The sequence below is a fragment of the Arachis hypogaea genome, chromosome 9 (assembly GCF_003086295.3).
Source record: "Arachis hypogaea cultivar Tifrunner chromosome 9, arahy.Tifrunner.gnm2.J5K5, whole genome shotgun sequence".
Classification (NCBI taxonomy): Eukaryota; Viridiplantae; Streptophyta; class Magnoliopsida; order Fabales; family Fabaceae; genus Arachis; species Arachis hypogaea.
The window spans coordinates 78,314,126-78,330,240 of record NC_092044.1 but is presented as its reverse complement, the minus strand read 5'-3'; the positions used below and the strand labels follow the sequence as shown (position 1 = coordinate 78,330,240).

General features: G+C 40.5%; 1 non-coding gene across 1 annotated transcript; it reads right to left on the bottom strand.

Moving 5' to 3' along the window:
• Nucleotides 1-12,240: 12,240 nt before the first annotated feature.
• LOC112713345 (small nucleolar RNA R71) lies at nucleotides 12,241-12,348 on the bottom strand. The gene has a single exon (XR_003158319.1). It is a non-coding gene; the product is annotated as a small nucleolar RNA R71 (small nucleolar RNA).
• Between the last annotated feature and the right edge of the window lie 3,767 nt (nucleotides 12,349-16,115).

Sequence of the window (16,115 nt, the reverse complement as noted above, 5' to 3'; positions counted from 1 at the left end):
TTCAGAAATTAAGCAAGGGAAATTTAATTGCAACAATTAATAAAGCAGAAGATGAATTGAAAGTAACTAAGATTCAAACAGAAAGTGAAAATGTAATGGTTCAGCAGAAGAACCGAAAAGAGAATTAGAACTCAGGGCTCCAGAGACTAGATAGCAGAGTCTAGATCTCAATTGCCCTTCCCAGATCCAAGTTCACAAGGTAATTAACAAGAAATTAAAGATTGCAGTAGTGAAGGAAATGGAATTGAACTCAATTATGCAGAAAGGAAATTAAAGAGATCTTGAATGGAGATTGAGACAGAAATTCCTCAATTCTTCACACCCAAGACCCAAACAAGAAAATTAAAACGTTCTCAAGCAAGAACGAGGAAGAAGAGTGATCAATTCTCCTTCCCAATTCTCTAAAATCTCAGTTCCAAGCTCTCAAAATCAAGTCTGAAGATGTGAAAAATTCAAAAAGCAAAAAGAAGGTCCTAATTACATCAAACTATCTCCTATTTATACACTTCCTATTCTTGGATTTTGGAATTTGGATGGGCTTTTGATTTTGTGAAGAAACGAATTAAATTGGATTTTTAATCCAATTTTCAGCCCATGAGAAAGTAGCTTCTAGGAGGCTGCCCTGCCCTTGTGGAGGGCCAAGCAGGAAATGGTGCATGCGGCCTCATTGCGTGCGTGCTTGGTGCGTGTTCAAGATGCTGCCCTGCCCTTGTGGAGGGCAGGGCAGTATTGCCATGGTGCGCCAAGTGCTGCCCGTGCGTGCGTGCTGCTGGCCGATTGCTCATACCCGTGCGTCCAAAATGCTGCGCCATGCACCAAGAAATGCTGCCCTACCCTTGTGGAGGGCAGGGCAGTGTTGCCAATGGATGAAGTCCCAAGTTCGAAACTTGGTGGAGGCACACGCTGCTCTTTTTTTCTTGGTTTTCTTGGCACCAAAGTAACGCCTAGTTCCTTGCTTCCTCATGGTGCTGTGTTCGATTCTTGGAGATTGAAAACAAGCCAATTTTTGCTTGTTTTCCTTGTATTTGAGCGCTACTCCTTTCCTCCTTGTTCTTGGGTTCGAAACCCATAGGGAACACTAGGAAGCAATTTCCTTTGAATTATTTTTCATGAAAGCCCGATATTGCTCTTGAGAAGGGCAGGGCAGAGTTTTGGCTTCCTTTGTTCCTTGGCATAAAATTGTGCTCCGCCCTTATTGTGGGCAGGGCAGTGATGCTTTTCAAGGCTTGCTTCATTATGTTGCTCTCCTGGAAGGCAGTATGCTCTCATGGAGGGCAGTGTTTGCTTCCTCCTTCTATGTTTCACCATACTTCTCTTCTCTTGGCTACACTTCTTAAGCCACGTTTTTCTTCTTTTCTTCCTTTCTTCACCTACAAGAAACCAAAACAACCAATCAAAGTATCTCTAAACTCATAAGGTTTATAATTCATTGAAAAATCAATAAATTTTAGCTCAAACCTCATGTTTTAGCATCAATTTAATGGTGGTTGTTTGATTTAAAGAAGTTATGCATTTTCATTCCAAATCCCTTACTTAGGATGCAAGAAAGTGCATAAAGACTAATGAAACAAGTGAAATTAGCTTGAAAAATGGGTATATGATGACTTGTCATCACAACACCAAACTTAAATCTTGCTTGTCCCCAAGCAAGCATCAAAACTAATGAGAAAATGAAATGAATAAGAAGAGCAAACATATCGTTATTAGGCATATAGCAGAATCTTGATTCATGGAGTTTTTATGCAGACAATGATAACTCAGTTATTGCTTGCTGTTACATAATATACACTTTTCCTCAAAGGCTCACTAAACTTGCTGTTATAAGATTTACTCTTTACTTGCTCCCTTGCTAACTTTTCTTTTCTCATTTTGCTTAACGAGCTTATTATTCTTTGAAGGCTTGGTGTCAAATGTTGCAATAGTAGCCTTTGGCTTTATTTTTTTACTCAACATCTTTCCACCATAGACACATAGCTCACTATTTCCTCCTAGGATCATTGATGCCCAGCCTCTCTTTGGATAACTAAATGTTCTGTATCTAGGTTGCTCTTTATTGTGGACTTTCAATTGGCCATCCCAAATCAGTTGATCTAAGTGACCGGGTTTTGAAATACCCCTCAGAATTTACTTGTCCAAGCATATCCTAGTACAAGAACACCACAGGCATGTGTCCTAGGGTCCAAGCTATTGGTGTCCAGCCTTTATTCTTTGTTTTTCTTGCCACATTGGCTTTTTCTTCTTCCTTTTCTTTCTGTTTTATTTTGTTCTCAAGGGATTTTTTCTTTACTGATAGGAACCTTTATGACAGCAAGCTAGCTCACACTTCAATGAAAATGACATTATGCAGCAATTATTTCATGAGTTATGCATTTAATCAAACACATACACCACCATTAACTTCCATTCTAACTTATGCAACATTGGATATTTGCTTTCTAATTCAAACAATTCTCTTTTATTCAAGCCAATGGGAAACAAAACAAAATTTAAAGCTAAGTGATGAATGACAAGCATTATGCAGATTAGCATACTTAATCAAACAACTTCACTTGCAACCAGATGAACACTTTAGCAAGACATACAAGAATTCCTGAATTAAAACATTTCACAACAACAAGGATTAAGTTTAGATACAACCTTTGAAGTTGCAGCCCTTTGATTCTTCCTTCTGTTGTGTTCTCTTTGAGTTAAGATGCACAATATCTTCAATTGTTGACTCATGTCCTGCATAATTCTCAAAGTTGCTTGTTTCTCAAGCCCTTAAGTGCATGGTTAGTATGAATAAATTGAGTGTGGCTCTTGGATTTATTTTGGTGTGAGAACACCAAACTTAATTACTTGCCACTGCCTCTGATGCAATAAGTTAACCATGTGTAAACCTTGTGTCCTTGCTAAAGATTATGGAATTAAAACTAGAAAATAGTTGAGTAGTTGAATAATCTGTCTGATTACTTGGAGCTAGTATTGTGCATGAAGTGAGAATGTGCTTTTAAATGAGATTTTGGTGGAATACCAAACTTAGAATCCTTCATTCTCCCTTAAATTGTTTTGGTGTGTAACACCAAACTTAGCTTCTTGTAATACATACTAATTATTCAACATTTTATTGAAAAAGCTATGAAAAGAAAACTACCTCAGGTTGGGTTGCCTCCCAACAAGCGCTTCTTTATTGTCATTAGCTTGACATCCTCCATTATTTGATCATGGAGGCTGAAAATCATAGTGCCTCAGCTTTTCACCTCTTACTGTGAACTTCCTTCCGGTCTCCTCTTTGATGATCTCTAGGTGTTCAAGTGAAAGGACCTGGTTCACAGTGTAGTATTCAGACACTTGTGGAGACACCTTCATTGGTTGGGTGTTTAACATCACTTTATCCCCTGGTGAAAAGCCTTCAGTAGGAATTTTCTTATTTCTCCATCCTCTTGGCCTCTTCTTCTTTTCTTTCTCAAGAGATACTCCCTGCCTTGGTGGTTCTTTATCTGGGATGCTGAATTTCTCATCTGGGGGTTTTGGATCTAGTTCCTCCTTGACTTCTTTGGTTTGTTGCACCATTTCTACTGCTTTCAAGCATGGATTTAGAAGTCTTGGAGTTAACTCATTGACTGCCTCCTTCAAACTTTGATCTCTGGCCTTATCCTTCATAAAATCTTCTTCTTGAATGGGTTCATGCAAGGTTTTAAAAACATGGAATGCTAGATGCTCATCATGCACTCTCAGTAACAATTTCCCTTTTTCCACATCTATCAATGCTCTGCCCATAGCTAGGAAAGGCCTCCCCAGGATGATGGGAGTGTCAGGGTCCTCTTCTATATCTGAGATAACAAAGTCAGCCGGGAGAAAGAATTTTCCCACTTTTACCAATACATTCTCCACAACTCCCAATGCTTGCTTAGTGGATTTGTCAGCCATTTGGAGAACTATTCGTGTAGACTTTAGCTCAGAAATGTTAAGTTTCCTCATTAGAGACAAAGGCATCAAGTTTATGCTTGCACCGAGGTCACAAAATGACTTCTCAATTGTTATGTTTCCTATGGTGCAAGGTATGTAAAAACTCCCAGGATCATCTTTCTTCTCTGGCAACTCTCTTTGGAGGATAGCACTACATTCCTTTGTCATCTCAATAATCTGTCCTTCCTTCAGGGATCTTTTCTTTGTCAGCACTTTCTTCATGAATTTGGCATATAGTGGCATCTGTTCAAGTGCTTCCAAGAAAGGAATATTGATGCTAAGTGTCTTGAATATGTCTAGGAATTTTGAGTATTGCTTATCCTCGTTTTCTTTTTTAAACCTCTGAGGGTATGGAAGTTTGGGGACACAAGGATTCACTCCTTTCCTCTTCTCCTGTAGTTGTGATTCAAGGGTGTTCTTGTATCCCTTTGAAATTTGTGCATTTTTAGTTTCTTGATCCTCTTTACTTTTCCCCTTTGTCTCTTCTTGTGGAACTTCTCTGTTGTAATTGTCCTGATTGATGGCTTCCTTCTTCATAGTCTTCTCACTTTCCACTGTTATTGCTTTGCACTCCTCCCATTTTGTGGCTTTTCCTTTGTCTCTTGGGTGTTCTTCAGTGACATTGGGGAAGGCATTTGCTCTCTTCTCATCCATTTCTGAAATTTGCTTAGCCATTTGCCCCATGTGTCTCTCAAGGTTTCTGATTAAGGCCTCTTGATTTTTGAATGCCAGGGCCTGATCTTTCCTTGCAGCTTCCTGATCATGTCTTGCCATGTCTTGAGTTTTCATGAGTTTTTCCATCATTTTCTCTAGACTTGAGATTCTTTGAGAGTCTGGATTTGGTTGTGGTTGTGTGAAATGAGATGGTTGTTGTTGGAAGTTATTTGAATTAATTGTGGGGGTACTTTGTGGGTAGGATGTGGATGTGGAATAGTTATTCTGGTGGTTTTGTGAGTTATTATGGGGTTGGTGATATGTGTTTTGTGAATTTTTGAATTAGTTAGCATTATTGGATGAATGGTTATGGTTGCTTGTGTTGCTGAGGCTGCCAGAGTTGAAGTCCCTTTGTCCTTGATTCTGATGCTCACCCCACCTTGAATTAGAATGAATCTTCCAGGGTGTCTTGTGTGCATCACCATGAAAATTGTGTTGAAATGAACTTGAAGTGTTGTTCATGCATTGCACCTCCTCAGGGCTTTGTTGCTCAAAATTGAATGTCCCAAAACTTTCTTCAGATTGATTCCACCCATGTGAGGTTTGAGATTGGCGTTGTGTGTTTACTGCAACACCTTGCAGTCCATCAATTTTCTTGGCCATCATTTCTATTTGTTGCTGAAGTTGTTGATGCATCTGTTTGTTTTGTGCCAAGAGAACGTCAACACCTTCAAGCTCCAGCACATCCCTTCTTTGGGCTGGTTGGCGTTGTCTTTGATGAGCAAAGAAATATTGATTGTTTGCCACCATCTCTATGAGGTTTTGGGCTTCCTCTGCTGTCTTCATTAGCTGCAATGAGCCTCCTGCTGAATGATCTAATGCTTCTTGAGCTTTCTGGGTCAACCCTTCATAGAAGTTTTGGAGTCTATCCCACTCACTAAACATTTTTAGGGGACACTTCCTGATTAAGGCCTTGTATCTCTCCCAGGCATCATACAGTGACTCTCCATCCACTTGAATGAATTTTTGCACCTCTGTTTTCAGCTTGATTACCCTTTGAGGTGGGTAGAACTTGGCTAGGAATTTGCTCACTAAGTCTTCCCAATTATTGATGCTTTCTTTGGGAAATGACTCTAGCCATTGAGTGGCCTTATCCCTCAGAGAGAATGGAAACATCAGTAGCTTGTAGATGTCTGGATGCACACCACTTGTTTTGACAGTTTCACAAATCCTAAGGAAGATGGATAAGTGTTGGTTTGGATCTTCAAGTGGACTTCCTCCATAGGAGCAATTGTTCTGCACCAGAGTGATAAGTTGAGGCTTCAACTCAAAATTATTTGCATGAACATTGGGAGTGAGTATGCTACTCCCGCAGTTTCTTGCATTGGGGATAGTGTAAGAGGCCAACACCCTTCTTGCAGGCTGGGTATTGTTGCTCACTCCCTCTTCACGCACCTCAGCCTCCATGACTTGCAAGAATCACAAACAAACCAAATGAAACATGGACATTCTAATGCTAGAATGTGGTTAGAGGGTTAGGTGACACAATATGTCAAACAGTTAATGTGCTTAGTTAAAAAGAAAAAAATGCTTAATCTAGACCACCACCTTACTTAATCATTGTCAATCTAATTCAATCCCCGGCAACAGCGCCAAAAACTTGATGTGTGGAAAACGATCCAACACAAAACTCACCGGCAAGGGTACCGGGTCGCATCAAGTAATAAAACTCACGGGAGTGAGGTCGATCCCACAGGGATTGAAGGATTGAGCAATTTTAGTTCAGTGGTTAATTTAGTCAAGCGAATCAAGTATTGGTTGAGTGATTTTGTATCCAACAGTAAGTAAATAGCAGAAAATGTAAAGGGAGAGGGATGAATTGCAGAAATTAGAGAGAACTGAAAGTAAAAGAGCTGAATCTTAAAGAACAAGAAATTAAATGACTGAAACTTAAAGTGCAAGAAATGTAAATTGTAGTAACCTAAAGTGCAAGAAATATAAATTGCTTGAATGAAAAAGGGATTTGAGGACTGGGAATTTAGAAATTAAGCAAGGAAAATTTAATTGCAGCAATTAATAAAGCAGAAGATGAATTGAAAGTAACTAAGATTCAAACAGAAAGTGAAAATGTAATGGTTCAGCAAAAGAACCGAAAAGAGAATTAGAACTCAGGGCTCCAGAGACTAGATAGCAGAGTCTAGATCTCAATTGCCCTTCCCAGATCCAAGTTCACAAGGCAATTAACAAGAAATTAAGGATTGCAGCAGTGAAGGAAATGGAATTGAACTCAATTATGCAGAAAGGAAATTAAAGAGATCTTGAATGGAGATTGAGACAGAAATTCCTCAATTCTTCACACCCAAGACCCAAACAAGAAAAGTAAAAAGTTCTCAAGCAAGAACGAGGAAGAAGAGTGATCAATTCTCCTTCCCAATTCTCTAAAATCTCAGTTCCAAGCTCTCAAAATCAAGTCTGAAGATGTGAAAAATTCAAAAATCAAAAAGAAGGTCCTAATTACATCAAACTATCTCCTATTTATACACTTCCTATTCTTAGAATTTGGAATTTGGATGGGCTTTTGATTTTGTGAAGAAATGAATTAAATTGGATTTTTAATCCAATTTTCAGCCCATGAGAAAGTAGCTTCCAGGAGGCTGCCCTGCCCTTGTGGAGGGCCGAGCAAGAAATGGTGCATGCGGCCTCATTGCGTGCGTGCTTGGTGCGTGTTCAAGATGCTGCCCTGCCCTTGTGGAGGGCAGGGCAGTGTTGCCATGGTGCGCCAAGTGCTGCCCGTGCGTGCGTGCTGCTGGCCGAGTGCTCATGCCCGTGCGTCCAAAATGCTGCGCCATGCACCAAGAAATGCTGCGCCATGCACCAAGAAATGCTGCCCTGCCCTTGTGGAGGGCAGGGCAGTGTTGCCAATGGATGAAGTCCCAAGTTCGAAACTTGGTGGAGGCATACGCTGCTCTTTTTTTCTTGGTTTTCTTGGCACCAAAGTAACGCCTAGTTCCTTGCTTCCTCATGGTACTGTGTTCGATTCTTGCAGATTGAAAACAAGCCAATTTTTGCTTGTTTTCCTTGTATTTGAGCGCTACTCCTTTCCTCCTTGTTCTTGGGTTCGAAACCCATAGGGAACACTAGGAAGCAATTTCCTTTGAATTATTTTTCATGAAAGCCCGATATTGCTCTTGAGGAGGGCAGGGCAGAGTTTTGGCTTCCTTTGTTCCTTGGCATAAAATTGTGCTCCGCCCTTATTGTGGGCAGGGCAGTGATGCTTTTCAAGGCTTGATTCATTATGCTGCTCTCCTGGAAGGCAGTATGCTCTCATGGAGGGCAGTGTTTGCTTCCTCCTTCTATGTTTCACCATACTTCTCTTCTCTTGGCCACACTTCTTAAGCCACGTTTTTCTTCCTTTCTTCCTTTCTTCACCTACAAGAAACCAAAACAACCAATCAAAGTATCTCTAAACTCATAAGGTTTATAATTCATTAAAAAATCAATAAATTTTAGCTCAAACCTCATGTTTTAGCATCAATTTAATGGTGGTTGTTTGATTTAAAGAAGTTATGCATTTTCATTCCAAATCCCTTACTTAGGATGCAAGAAAGTGCATAAAGACTAATGAAACAAGTGAAATTAGCTTGAAAAATGGGTATATGATGACTTGTCATCAGTGTGCACGTGGAAGTCAGAAAAACAAAGTGACACGTGTGCGTCGCTGATGAGCGGATAATTTGTACGCTTTTTGGCATTGTTTTTAGTATGTTTTTAGTATGATCTAGTTAGTTTTTAGTATATTTTTATTAGTTTTTAGTTAAAATTCACTTTTCTGGACTTTACTATGAGTTTGTGTGTTTTTCTGTGATTTTAGGTATTTTCTGGCTGAAATTGAGGGACCTGAGCAAAAATCTGATTCAGAGACTAAAAAGGACTGCAGATGCTATTGGATTCTGACCTCCCTGCACTCAAAGCGGATTTTCTGGAGCTACAGAAGCCTAATTGGCGCGCTCTCAACGGCGTTGGAAAGTAGACATCCTGGGCTTTCCAGCAATATATGATAGTCCATACTTTGCCCAAGATTTGATGGCTCAAACCGGCGTTCAAAGTCACCCTCAGAATTCCCAGCGTTAAACGCCGGAACTGGCACAAGAATGGGAGTTAAACGCCCAAACTGGCATAAAAGCTGGCGTTTAACTCCAAGAAGAGTCTCTACACGAAAATGCTTCAATGCTCAGCACAAGCACACACCAAGTGGGCCCGGAAGTCGATTTTTATGTCATTTACTCATCTCTGTAAACCCTAGGCTACTAGTTCTCTATATATAGGACCTTTTACTATTGTATTTTCATCTTCTGATCTTTGGAATCTTTTGATCTTTAGATCTTTTGATCATTGGGAGGCTGGCCTCACGGCCATGCCTAGACCTTGTTCTTATGTATTTTCAACGGTGGATTTTCTACACACCATAGATTAAGGTGTGGAGGTCTGCTGTACCTCGAGTATTAATGCAATTACTATTGTTCTTCTATTCAATTCCACTTGTTCTTGTTACAAGATATCACTTGTTCTTCAACTTGATGAATGTGATGATCCGTGACACTCATCATCATTCTCACCTATGAACGTGTGCCTGACAACCACCTCCGTTCTACCTTAGATTGGGTGAATATCTCTTGGATTCCTGATACACGATGCATGGTTGATCGCCTGACAACCGAGTGCTCGCCTGACAACCGAGCCAGCCATTCCGTGAGATCAGAGTCTTTGTGGTATAGGCTAGAACTGATGGCGGCATTCAAGAGAATTCGGAAGGTCTAACCTTGTCTGTGGTATTCTGAGTAGGATTCAATGATTGAATGACTGTGACGAGCTTCAAACTCCTGAAGGCGGGGCGTTAGTGACAGACGCAAAAGAATCACTGGATTCTATTCCGGCCTGATTGAGAACCGACAGATGGATAGCCGTGCCGTGACAGGGTGCGTTGAACATTTCCACTGAGAGGATGGGAGGTAGCCACTGACAACGGTGAAACCCTTGCATAAGCTTGCCATGGAAAGGAGTAAGAAGGATTGGATGAAGACAGTAGGAAAGCAGAGAGACGGAAGGGACAAGCATCTTCATACGCTTATCTGAAATTCCTACCAATGAATTACATAAGTATCTCTATCTTTATCTTTATGTTTTCGTATATCATCATTCATATCCATTTGAGTCTGCCTGACTAAGATTTACAAGGTGACCATTGCTTGCTTCATACCAACAATCTCTGTGGGATCGACCCTTACTCGCGTAAGGTTTATTACTTGGACGACCCAGTACACTTGCTGGTTAGTTGTGCGAAGTTGTGTTTTTGCCATGGTTTTGAACACCAAGTTTTTGGATTCATCACCGGGGATTATTTGTGTTGTGAAAAGTATTGATCACAATTTCGTGCACCAAGTTTTTGGCGCCGTTGCCGGGGATTGTTCGAGTATGGACAACTGACGGTTCATCTTGTTGCTTAGATTAGGTATTTTTCTTCAGAGTTCTTAAGAATGAATTCTAGAGTTTCATGATGATCTGTTGAAATCTGGCTGGCTGTGAAGCCATGTCTAATTTCATTGGACCGAGGTTTCAACTTATCATCACAAGAGCTTGTTGATTTCTATCAATCTTGCTATTGGAGCAGTGATCTGCTAAGGCTTGGCTGGCCTTTGGCCATGTCTAGTGTTTTGGACCGAAGCTTTCTTTGAAAGCTTGGCTGGCTGTGAAGCCATGTCTAAATTCCTGGACCGGAGTCTTAGACTAAACATTGCATGATTCCTGGAATTCTCATTAAGAATTTTGATACCTTTATTTTCTTTTCCACTTAATTTTCGAAAAAGCACAAAAAAATTTACAAAATCATAAAATCCAAAAAAAAAAAAATTTCTTGTTTGAGTCTAGTGTTTCATTTTAAGTTTGGTGTCAATTGCATGTTTCTGTTCTTCTTGCATTCATTCATGTGTCTTAAGGATCTTCAAGTAATTCTTGATGATTTTCTTGCTCTGATCTTTGAATTCTCTTAACTTAAGTGTTTTGTTGAGTCTCATATGCATTCTCATTAGTGTCAGTAGTATACAAACTGCTAAGTTTGGTGTCTTGCATGCATTATTATTTGATTTTAGTTGCATTTTGATTATTCCTCACTATTAAAAATCCAAAAATATTTTTAATTTGTGTCTTTTCAAGTCAATAATACAGAGAATTGAAGATTCAGAACATACAGCAGAGGAATTATACAGAAAAAGCTGGGCGTTCAAAACGCCCAGTGAAGAAGGACAGACTGGCGTTTAAACGCCAGCCAGGGTGCCTGGTTGGGTGTTTAACGCCCAAAAGGGTAGAGTTTTGGGCGTTAAACGCCAGAATGTGCACCATTCTGGGCGTTTAACGCCAGGATGGCACAAGAGGGAAGATTTTGTTTTCAATGCAAATTTTTTTCAAGTTTTCAAAATCTTTTCAAAATCAAATCTTTTTCAAATCATATCTTTTCAATCAAATCTTTTTCAAATTCAATTTCTTTCTATTTTCAAAGATACTTGCTATCAATTAATGATTTGATTTAACCTTTCAAGTATGTTGCCTTTTCTGTTGAGAAAGGTTTAATGTTTGAATCATATCTTTTCTTGATAGCCAAGTCATTAATTTTCAAAATCAAATTTTTTTAAAATGTTTTTCAAATCATATCTTCTCAATCACATCTTTTTAAAACCAATCATATATTCTTAACCACATCTTTTTCAAAATAACTTTCAATCAAATCTTTTGATTTCTAATTTCAAATTCTTTTTCAAAAATCACTTGATTTCTTTCCCACTTTTATTTTCGAAAATCAATTAGTGTTTTTCAAAATGTTTTCAAAATCTTTTACTTGATTTTCGAAAATTACTTCCCCTCTTCTCACATCCTTCTATTTACGGACTAACACTATTCCTTAATGCAAAAATTCGAACTCCATCTTCATTGATAAGTTCGAATTTTCTACTTCTGCCTTCTATTTTTCTTTTCCTCTGACACCTCAAGGAATCTCTATACTGTGACATAGAGGATTCCACATTTTCTTGTTCTCTTCTCTTTCTTATGAGCAGGAGCAAGGACAAAAGCATTCTTGTTGAGGCTGATCCTGAACCTGAAAGGACCTTAAAGCGAAAGCTAAGAGAAGCCAAGGCACAACTCTCTGTAGAGGACCTAACAGAAATCTTCAAAGAAGAAGAACCCATGGCAGCCGAAAACAACAATGCCAACAATGCAAGGAAGGTGCTGGGTGACTTTACTGCACCTACTCCCGACTTCTATGGGAGAAGCATCTCTATCCCTGCCATTGGAGCAAACAACTTTGAGCTTAAGCCTCAATTAGTTTCTCTAATGCAACAGAATTGCAAGTTCCATGGACTTCCATTGGAAGATCCTCATCAGTTTTTAGCTGAGTTCTTGCAAATCTGTGACACTGTCAAGACTAATGGGGTTGACCCCGAGGTCTACAGACTTATGCTATTCCCTTTTGCTGTAAGAGACAGAGCTAGAATATGGTTGGACTCACAACCTAAAGAAAGCCTGAACTCTTGGGAAAAGCTAGTCAATGCCTTCTTGGCAAAGTTCTTTCCACCTCAAAAATTGAGTAAGCTTAGAGTGGAAGTCCAAACCTTCAGACAGAAGGAAGGAGAATCCCTCTATGAAGCTTGGGAAAGATACAAACAATTAATCAGAAAGTGTCCCTCTGATATGCTTTCTGAATGGAGCATCATAGGTATTTTCTATGATGGTCTCTCTGAACTATCCAAGATGTCTTTGGATAGCTCTGCTGGAGGATCTCTTCATCTAAAGAAGATGCCTACAGAAGCTCAAGAACTAATTGAAATGGTTGCAAATAACCAATTCATGTACACTTCTGAAAGGAATCCTGTGAACAATGGGACAAATCAGAAGAAAGGAGTTCTTGAGATTGACACTCTGAATGCCATACTGGCTCAGAACAAAATATTGACTCAGCAAGTCAATATGATTTCTCAAAGTCTGTCTGAAATGCAAAATGCACCAGGTAGTACTAAGGAAGCTTCCTCTGAAGAAGAAGCTTATGATTCTGAGAACCCTTCAATGGAAGAGGTGAATTACATGGGAGAACCCTATGGAAACACCTATAATCCTTCATGGAGAAATCATCCAAATCTCTCATGGAAGGATCAACAGAGACCTCAACAAGGTTTCAACAATAATAATGGTGGAAGAAACAGGTTTAGCAATGGCAAGCCTTTTCCATCATCTTCTCAGCATCAGACAGAGAGTTCTAAGCAGAACACCTCTGACTTAGCAACCATGGTCTCTGATCTAATCAAAACCACTCAAAGTTTCATGACTAAAACAAGGTCCTCCATTAGAAATTTGGAGGCACAAGTGGGTCAGCTGAGCAAGAAAATTACTGAACTCCCTCCTAGTACTCTTCCAAGCAATACAGAAGAAAATCCAAAAGGAGAGTGCAAAGCCATCAACATGGCCGAATTTGGAGAGGAGGAAGAGGCAGTGAATGCCACTGAGGAAGACCTCAATGGACATCCACTGGCCTCCAATGAGTTCCCCAATGAGGAACTATGGGAATCTGAGGCTCAAAATGAGACCATAGAGGTTCCATTGGACTTACTTATGCCATTCATGAGCTCTGATGAGTATTCTTCCTCTGAAGAGGATGAGTATGTCACTGAAGAGCAAGTTGCTAAATACCTTGGAGCAATCATGAAGCTAAATGACAAGTTATTTAGGAATGAGACTTGGGAAGATGAACCCCCTTTGCAAACCAAGGAACTGGATGACTTGTCTAGGCAGAAACTGCCTCAAAAGAGACAGGATCCTGGGAAGTTTTCAATACCTTGTACCATAGGCACCATGACCTTCAAGAAGGCCTTGTGTGACTTAGGGTCAAGTGTAAACCTCATGCCTCTCTCTGTAATGGAGAAGTTAGGGATCTTTGAGGTGCAAGCTGCAAAAATCTCACTAGAGATGGCAGATAATTCAAGAAAACAAGCCTATGGACTTGTAGAGGATGTTCTGGTAAAAGTTAAAGACCATTACATCCCTGCTAATTTCATAGTCCTAGAGACTGGGAAGTGCATGGATGAATCCATCATCCTTGGCAGACCCTTCCTAGCCACAGCAAGGGCTGTGATTGATGTTGATAGAGGAGAATTGATCATTCAAGTGAATGAAGAATCCTTTGTGTTTAAGGCTCAATGATATCCCTCTGTCATCATGGAGAGGAAGCATGAAGAGCTTCTCTCAAAACAGAGCCACACAGAGCCCCCACAGTCAAACTCTAAGTTTGGTGTTGGGAGGCCACAACCAACTTCTAAGTTTGGTGTTGAACCCCCACATTCAAACTCTAAGTTTGGTGTTGGGAGGTTCCAACATTGCTCTGAGCATCTGGAGGTTCCATGAGAGCCCTCTGTCAAGCTACTGACATTAAAGAAGCGCTTGTTGGGAGGCAACCCAATGTTATATTTTATCTATTTTCCTTTGTTATTTTATGTTCTTTTGTAGGTTGATGATCATGAGAAGTCACAAAATCAATTGAAAAAGCAAAAACAGAATGAAAAACAGAAAGAAAAATAGCACACCCTGGAGGAGAACGTGCTGGCGTTTAAACGCCAGTAAGGCTAGCTGTTGGGCGTTTAACGCCCAGTCTGGCACCATTCTGGGCGTTTAACGCCAGAAAGGGGCACCAGACTGGCGTTAAACGCCAGAAAAGGGCAAGCATTCGGCGTTAAACGCCAGAAATGGGCACCAGCCCGGTGTTTAACGCCAAAATTGGCTCAAAACGCATTTTTGCTTGCCACTTGGTGCAGGGATGACTTTTCCTTGACACCTCAGGATCTGTGGACCCCACAGGATCCCCACCTACCCCACCACTCTCTCTCTTCTTCACCCATTCACCAATCACCTCAACACCTCTTCCCCAAAAACCCTTCACCTATCAAATCCCATCTTTCTCTTCACCACTCACATCCATCCTTCATAAAACCCCACCTACCTCAGCCTTCAAATTCAAACCACTTTCCCTCCCAAACCCACCCATACATGACCGAACCATGAGCCCCCCCACTCCTATATAAACCCATCTTCACTCCTTCATTTTCACACAACCAAACCACCACTTCTCCCCCTTTTTGGCCGCACACAAAGCCATTCCCTTCTTCCTCATTTCTTCTTCTACTCTCTTCTTTCTTCTTTTGCTCGAGGACGAGCAAACCTTTTAAGTTTGGTGTGGTAAAAGCATTCTTTTTGTTTTTCCATAACCATTATGGCATCCAAGGCCGGAGAAACCTCTAGAAAGAGGAAAGGGAAGGCAAAAGCTTCCACCTCCGAGTCATGGGAGATGGAAAGATTCATCTCAAGGGTGCATCAAGACCACTTCTATGAAGTTGTGGCCTTGAAGAAGGTGATCCCGAGGTCCCTTTTTCACTCAAACAGAGTGAATATCCGGAGATCCGACATGAGATCCGAAGAAGAGGTTGGGAAGTTCTTACAACCCCATTCAACAAGTCGAAATCTTAATGGTTCAAGAGTTCTATGCCAATGCATGGATCACCAAGAACCATGACCAAAGTGTGAACCCGGATCCAAAGAATTGGCTTACTATGGTTCGGGGGAAATACTTGGATTTTAGTCTGAAAAGGTAAGGTTGGCATTCAACTTGCCCATGATGCAAGGAGATAAACATCCTTACACTAGAAGGGTCAACTTTGATCAAAGGTTGGACCAAGTCCTCACAGTCATATGTGAAGAGGGCGCCCAATGGAAGAGAGATTCAAGAGGGAAGCCGGTTCAACTGAGAAGGCATGACCTCAAACCCGTGGCTAGAGGATGGTTGGAGTTTATCCAACGCTCAATCATTCCCACTAGCAACCGGTCCGAAGTTACTATAGACCGGGCTATCATGATTCATAGCATCATGATTGGAGAAGAAATAGAAGTTCATGAGGTGATATCCCAAGAACTTTATAAGGTGGCGGACAAGTCCTCTACCTTGGCAAGGTTAGCCTTTCCTCATCTCATTTGTCACCTCTGTTATTCAGTTGGAGTTGACATAGAGGGAGACATCCCCATTGATGAGGACAAGCCCATCACTAAGAAGAGGATGGAGCAAACAAGAGACCCCTCTCATCATCAAATCCCTGAGATGCCTCAAGGGATGCACTTTCCTCCACAAAACTATTGGGAGCAATAAACACCTCCCTAGGAGAATTGAGTTCCAACATGGGACAACTAAGAGAAAAAAAAAAAAAAAAAATAAGAGAGGAGCAACAAAGACAAGGAAGAGACATTGAGGAGCTCAAGCACTCCATAAGATTTCAAGAGGAAGAACAAGCCGCCATCACTAAGGTGGACCCGTTCTTTAATTTCCTTGTTCTTTATTTTCTGTTTTTTCGAATTTTAGTGCTTATGTTTGTCTATGTTTGTGTCTTGTGATCATTAGTGTCTTAGTGTCTATGCCTTAAAGTTATGAA